The following is a 6,915-nucleotide window of genomic DNA, read 5'->3' on the forward strand; positions in this document are numbered from 1 at the left end:
TTTCACTGCTTCATTAGATTTTTATTAAGCTGTGGGCAGTTGACATTGGTCCACTGGGTCAGGGATCAGACAAGGTTGATATAAGTCTAAGGGCCGGACTGGCCTATAGGGCAATAAGGCCGTGCTCATAGAGCTTGGCAGGTCACTGTGTGGGATGTTTATGGTCTGCTCAGCCGTTTGTTACTGTTGATTCCCCAGATATTAAAACGACATTGTCTGCAGGATTAGGCTACAATAGGGAAAGCCTGTATTGCTCAGAACCTGGGTATTACACTAACATGGGTTAGTGTAAAAAGGAAATTGGTTCTGCTGGAGCCAAATAGGTATTGTATCAACAATGTTTTAGTAAATGTATATACACGGTATGTATCCCTTACATATTAATGCATGGAATGACAAAACACACATGGGTCTGGTTACCATCTTTTGGGACCAAATTGCCACTCCTAGGATTAGTGCAGATTTGTTTCGCTCAACACGTGGTCTAAACTCCAAATACTACACAAGTTGCTTTGCTCCCAGTCCTGATGAAGACCCATTATGATGTTGCATAAGCACCAGTACTCTTGAGGGTCGAAACTTTGACAATTGAATTATATTGCCTGCATCCAATTCAAAGTCCGACATATGACAGTAAAGTTATATCCCATTGCCTTTTTACAAATGAGACGTGCAAATTTGAATATTCTGGACAGCCTTACCATTACATTTCTATGTTCTGACTCTGTGAAGTCCATTGTTGTTGTTGTTTATCACTTTCACCTTTTTTACTTGTTCCACTGCACAAGCACCTTTACTTTGCACTTTTGAAGCAGCCTACATAAATAATAATTTATGTATTTTTTTGCACATCTAATTTCAACTGTTTGAACATACCAGAAAATGGTAACCAGACCCCTGTGTATTTTGTCATTCCATGCTTTAATGTGTAAGAGATTCATACCATTTATATACAGTTTCTAAACAACTGTTGATACAATACCTTTTTGGCTACGGCAGAACCAATTGTCTTTTTACATGGTCTGCAGCAAGCACACATGCATTCAGTCTCCCATATCTTGCAAAACACCTATCCAGCATGTCTCTACAAGTTCAAACCTGCCTCAATTTGCAAACACGGGCCACTTTTTTACCTATCTAATTCACTAATGGGGCACTGTTTGATTTTGGTGCCTGGGTCTGTCTTCTGACCCTAGTCCCCTCTGTCCCTCTAAGATCTTGTGACACTCTCGGAATTGGAATCAGGTTGATTTCAATTCCCTCCATTCCTCTCTGACAACATCTTCCCCGGACCTATCGGCCCTTCCCCTTGATCTTCAAGTGGACGCCATTAACACCTGGCTCTCCACCTCCTGTGATCGGATTGCTCCGCTGAGGACGGTTAAGGCCTGTCGCCTCCACGAAGCCAACAAATGGTTTTCTAGCGACCTCAAAGCTCTTAAACTGGTTCTCCGTCAGTCAGAGCACCCCTGGAGGCGCAACTATTGTCCCGCCCTGAGGGATCATTACCGGTCTTGTTTAAACAACTACAAGAGAGCTATCCTTGCAGCCAAATCAGATTACTTCTCTGGCAAAATTTTATTAGCGGTTAACAAACCCAAGGAGATTTTCTCCATCGTTCATAACCTGGCCGTATCCGATAGAGTCAATCCCAATCCCATTCCTTCACATACTCTCTGCCTTTCTCTCAATGATTATTTCTTTGAGAAGATCGCTAACATCAAACTGAACATCCCCTCACCATCTTCTCACCTCCCTCCCTTTTCCTTCCCCCCTCTGTCCTCTTCTCTCACCCACTTCCCTCCCATCTCGAAAGAATCCTTCCTGACTTTGCTCATGGAGGTCAAATCGGGCTCCCCTGCCGACTGTGGACCGGCCCGCATCTTAAGGGAGCTATTTGCTGGTTGCCCCGATCCCCCTTTGTCTCTTCTGAATTCATCCATCTCTCAGGGAACAGTGCCGTCTCAATTCAAATCAGCCACGGTTATCCCTATCCTAAAAAAACCTGGGTCTGACCCTACCCTCCCTGCCAATTTTAGGCCTATCTCCTTACTCCCGTATTTAGGCAAGATCCTTGAGAGCCAAATTACCCTCTGCCTGTCGACATATATTGAGGACGACCATCTTTTGGCTTCCCACCAAGCTGGCTTTCGCCCGGTTCATTCGACCGAAACGGTAGTCCTCTCTGTCCTAGACGAGCTCAAGAGTAAGGCAGATTCCAACTGCCCCCAAGCCTTGGTGCTTCTTGACTTGTCCGCCGCCTTTGACACGGTCGACCATTCCATCCTTCTCGACCGTGTCAGGGCGGCGGGCATCCAGGGCACCGCCTTCTCTTGGCTCGCGTCATTCCTCCAAGGCCGGTCGCAGGCTGTTCAGCTCTCTGGTTTCTCTGCCCCGCCGCGCACGGTGTCCTGTGGGGTCCCCCAGGGTTCCTCCCTTTCCCCTCTCCTTTTTAACCTCTATATTTACCCTCTCATTGTTTCTCTGCTCAATATGGAGGTCTCCGTTTATAATTACGCGGACGACCTTCAGTTAATATTTGATCTTTCTTCCTCCACTAATTCTCTTTTTAAATTTCAATCTACTCTTGTCTTTATCTCTGACTGGATGAGCTTAAACCACCTTAAACTCAACCCGGATAAAACGGAGCTGATCCTGACTGGTGGAACCTCTAGCCCTTGGTCTTCTGCCTTCTGGCCTCCCAGTCTTGGCACCCCCCCGGCCCCCTCTGCCTCAGCCAGAACCCTCGGCATTAAAATCAGCCAAGACCTTTCCATGCGCCCTCAGATCAGCTCCGTTGTCTCTTCTTGTTTTTTATCTCTTCGGATTATCCGTAAGATCTCCTGTTTCTTTTCCCTTGATGCCCTTAAAATTATCATTTTAGCAATGGTTATTTCTCGCTTGGATTATGGCAACTGTCTATATGTGGGTGTCCCTGCCTACGAGCGGCGTCGCTTCCAGGCCATCCAGAATCAGGCGGCTCGCCTTATCCACCAGCTCCCCAAATTTCACCACACCTTCCCCCTTCTTAAATCCCTCCATTGGCTTCCCATTTTGTATCGCACTCTTTTCAAAATGGGATGCATAGTTTTCATGGCCTGCGCTCGTACAGCCCCTCTCTTTATCAACTCGGTGGTCACTCACTACATTCCCAGTCGCAATCTACGCTCCTCCAGCCAGGCTCTTCTCACTGTTCCCCGCTTCCGTAAGTCCAGAGCCGGCGGCACTAGGTTCTCCGTTCTCGCCCCTCGCTTTTGGAACGATCTTCCATTCTCTATTAGATCTATTGCCACCTATCCACATTTCAGGAAGGCACTGAAGACTCACTTGTTTTCCCGAGTGTTTTCCTCTCACTGACTACCCTTGTCATTTCCTCTGCCCCCTGTAATCTTCTAGCGCCAGGAAACCGCTTGGTCACAGTGCGCTCTACAAATACTTTCAACTTCAACTTCCTCTTTCCTGAGCTACTGTGAAAGAGGTGCTTGAGAGATCCGTTTTGAGTAACTAAGAGAGGTCTACACTCTTCTGTTCTAACTTCGAAGTAGCTGTGAAATACCTTCTCCAGTATCGTCATTTTACGAAGCTGTTAGAAAGCTACTGTAGCTTCAAGGTCCTGAATTTAAGGCATAATAAGAGTGAATAAAAGAGAAAGCCAATACATAAAGAGGGAGATTTTGAACCTGTGGTTCTTAGGCCTGTGCTCAGTACACAGTCTTGGCATGAACAAATATCCATTGACCAAAAGACACTTTCCAAAGTGTCATTGTCACCTCATGTTCTCCCTAACACCGCAGTGAATTTTGAGTTAGGCTGGGATCTCATAGCTTTATATCTCAAAGTCCTCTGCTTATGTGGGTTGATTCTCTACTTGCTACGAGGAGATGATGATGCACTTTGACTGCTGCTGCAGCAGATTCTGGGCATGCTCATATGAAAGAATTTTTTTCTGCACGTGTAAAATTACACAAAATTGCATGATAATAAATTTAAATTGATTTAATTTATTTTCAGGAATTTTGTATCATACAAAATTGTGGACTTGTGCAAAATGCACTAGCTTGGTTAAAATTTCTCCAGGCCTACCTGGTTCCCTGTCACTCTTATGTCTGGTTGCGGTGTGGTACCGGACTTACACACCCTCATTTCCTGGCACTCGTGAAATAACTCGCATTGCCTTAGAGGAGAGGAGGCAAGTGAAAATAAATACAGAGCTAGTAGAAGCAAACGTTTTTTCCTAATGTTATCATTGCTGCTGCTCCACAAATGTGTAATTTGAAGATACCCTCATAATAGTGGAGTGATTCCATGTAGCCCATATGGATTGTGATAAGTGGAGCAAAGAAGTGACTCTTCAACGTGCAACAGAACTGAAATAAGTTGGCCTCAAGCAAGCTAAAATGTATATGAACGGTTGTGAGTCTTTACTAGGCTGACCCGCAGAGCGGTCATTCCAGTCATGAAACCTCTTGTTAGTCCCTTTAAAGGCCTTAGTGAAACTGAGCAAGTGATGCCATGTGAAGCCATAGAGTCTAACATGTAAAAACAGTTTGTCCTGAAAGTAGTGAGTGTGAGTGTAGGTAGCGTAGGTGCCGAAGTAGAAGCTTGGAAGCTCTTCTCTCAGTTCATCGTCTTACTTCTGCGTCAGTCATCGGGAGTCCACATTCTTCTCATTGGGTGTTTCATGTGACTGCGAAGTTCCTAAAGTGAATACATACAAGGCAAGAGGCTGACACATTTTTAGCTGGAAGATAACTACAGTTTAAAATAGGTGTATAGGGTACTGGTTCCATAGAATGCTATAAAAACCTTGCTGGGATTGTATCCAAAACATCATTGCCTAACAGAATTGATGCAACCAAAACCTGTAAAGCATTTAAACAAAATCTGGGATACAAGCAGCTAAAACATGTATGATGGGAGAAGGAGATGAAGTTGGAGAGCCTGGAGGATATGTGGTGCTTAGCAGTAGTGGTGAGCAACGTTTTTTACTCTAATGAAGTTTTTCAAGGGACTTGTGTAACCGACGCGCAGGGACAGACAGAGAACTAGGTCGTGATAAATGAGGTTTTATTGAGTGAGAGCGTCTCTTATGTCTGCTCGTTAGTCTTTCACGAGCAAACGTGGCGTTATCCGTGTTGGGGCTTGAGGGACTGCGCCTTGTAGGTCGTCTACTTCGGTGGGTCTTGCTCCCCAGGTCTTCTGGCTCGGAGGACTTCCCAGGTGCGTGATGGCCCCAAAATAAAGTAAAGACAAGGTACTGTCAGGGAACCGTTTCTTTCTCCCCACACTTCCTGAAATTGGGACCGGGGGTGATCGCTCTCTCCTCCCCACCCAACCCGCTACGCGGTCCCGTACCTGTCCTAGCCACGCTCCTCCCCTGGGAACGTGGCTGGGCGCTTCTCGGTGTCCCGGGCCTCCTTGCCGTCCGTAGTCTCTCTCCTCGGTCCGTCGCTGCTCTACCTCGTCCGTTCTCCAGGGTCTTTGGGCTAGCCCGCTGTCCGGCTCCTCTCTTCCACTCGGTTCACCTACTCCGTACCTCCGGGAATCGCCGTCCGTCGCTTTCCTGATCTCGAGGGTTTTTGACGATCCCTTCTCTGTGACGTCACTTGGGGGCGTGTCTCCCTGTGGAAAGTCGGCCCAGTTAAAGGGCTCCTCACCTTCACTGCGGGTCGCGGTCGATGTATCTGAGTAGGGCACCCAATCTTCCTGTGGTAAGGGAACAAGAGGGGGTGAGAAGGGCACGTGGGACCACCAGTCCTTTTCCCCCAGCCTGGTCTGTCCAGCTCTGTTACAACTTGATTTTTGCACTTCACAAAATATATGACATTTTCTAGTTTAAGTTTGCCTTTGAAATGTTTTTCTGCATATTGTGAGATAATTTACTGCATTGTCATATCATTTTTCCTCTAGAATGGAAAATGCATGCTGACTTTATTTCTGTGCATAACGGCAAATACAAACAGAATTTCCCTCAGCAAATTTACCTTTTGCAAAAGAGATTTTTCAGAAAAGTCACGATTATTTTGCAAAAGTGGGCACTCTTTCTCATGGGGTTGCATATAGTGCAGTATAACCACAAAAGAATAGATCCACACACAGAGTTGCTGATGTATAATTGTGATCTTGTTTCCATTACCAATCTTTATAGGACTGAGAATGACAGCAGGTGTTCATAACCCAGAAATCAAACAAGTGGGGCTGGATTCACAAAGCTATTTCCCCTACAAATGAGATACAGGCGAGCAATTGGCTGGATTTATAAGTGCATGGTATAGGATACACAAATGTTGACCGTGCAATCATAAATCCTTCTATTCCCATGGATTACTATCCAGGCTTGTGTAATATTCAGCCAACCAGACTGTGCAGGAGGCATAGAGTGGGAGCTTCAAGGCAATTTTAGTCTTAAAGTCTGTGAATGCCAACAAACACGTCAGTTTGTGGCCATTCACATCCTTCCCTACATCCCTTTTGCACCTGGCAATGGTCGGAGATTTTTGCTTCTGCTAAGGTCTGGAGTAAATCCCATTCCAGGATCCAAGGGGAATGGAGCACCCCACACAAAGTGGGTTGTAAGTAGAAGAGTTTTTTTCCACAGAGAAAATATTTTACCCTTAGAGAAAAAAATGGTGTTACATAATGGCACTTTCTTTTGGCAGTGCACAATTAGACAAGACTGTGACTGACACATAGTTGAGAAAGGCCACTTTTATAACGCAGGTCCGGCATATTAAAAGAAAACCTAGCAACAAACATAACATCCTAGAATAACCCAGTCTCACTGATGCAACATAATTTCCCAAGCAATAACCAACTTTTTTTTTAGTTTAAAGAAATAATGTATTGAATGTTCTCAACAGTAGAATCAATCAGTATAGATCACATGAAACATTGTAACTAAGAAATAGCATATTC

This window comes from Triturus cristatus, chromosome 10 (genome assembly GCF_964204655.1).
Source record: "Triturus cristatus chromosome 10, aTriCri1.1, whole genome shotgun sequence".
NCBI classification, from domain to species: domain Eukaryota; kingdom Metazoa; phylum Chordata; class Amphibia; order Caudata; family Salamandridae; genus Triturus; species Triturus cristatus.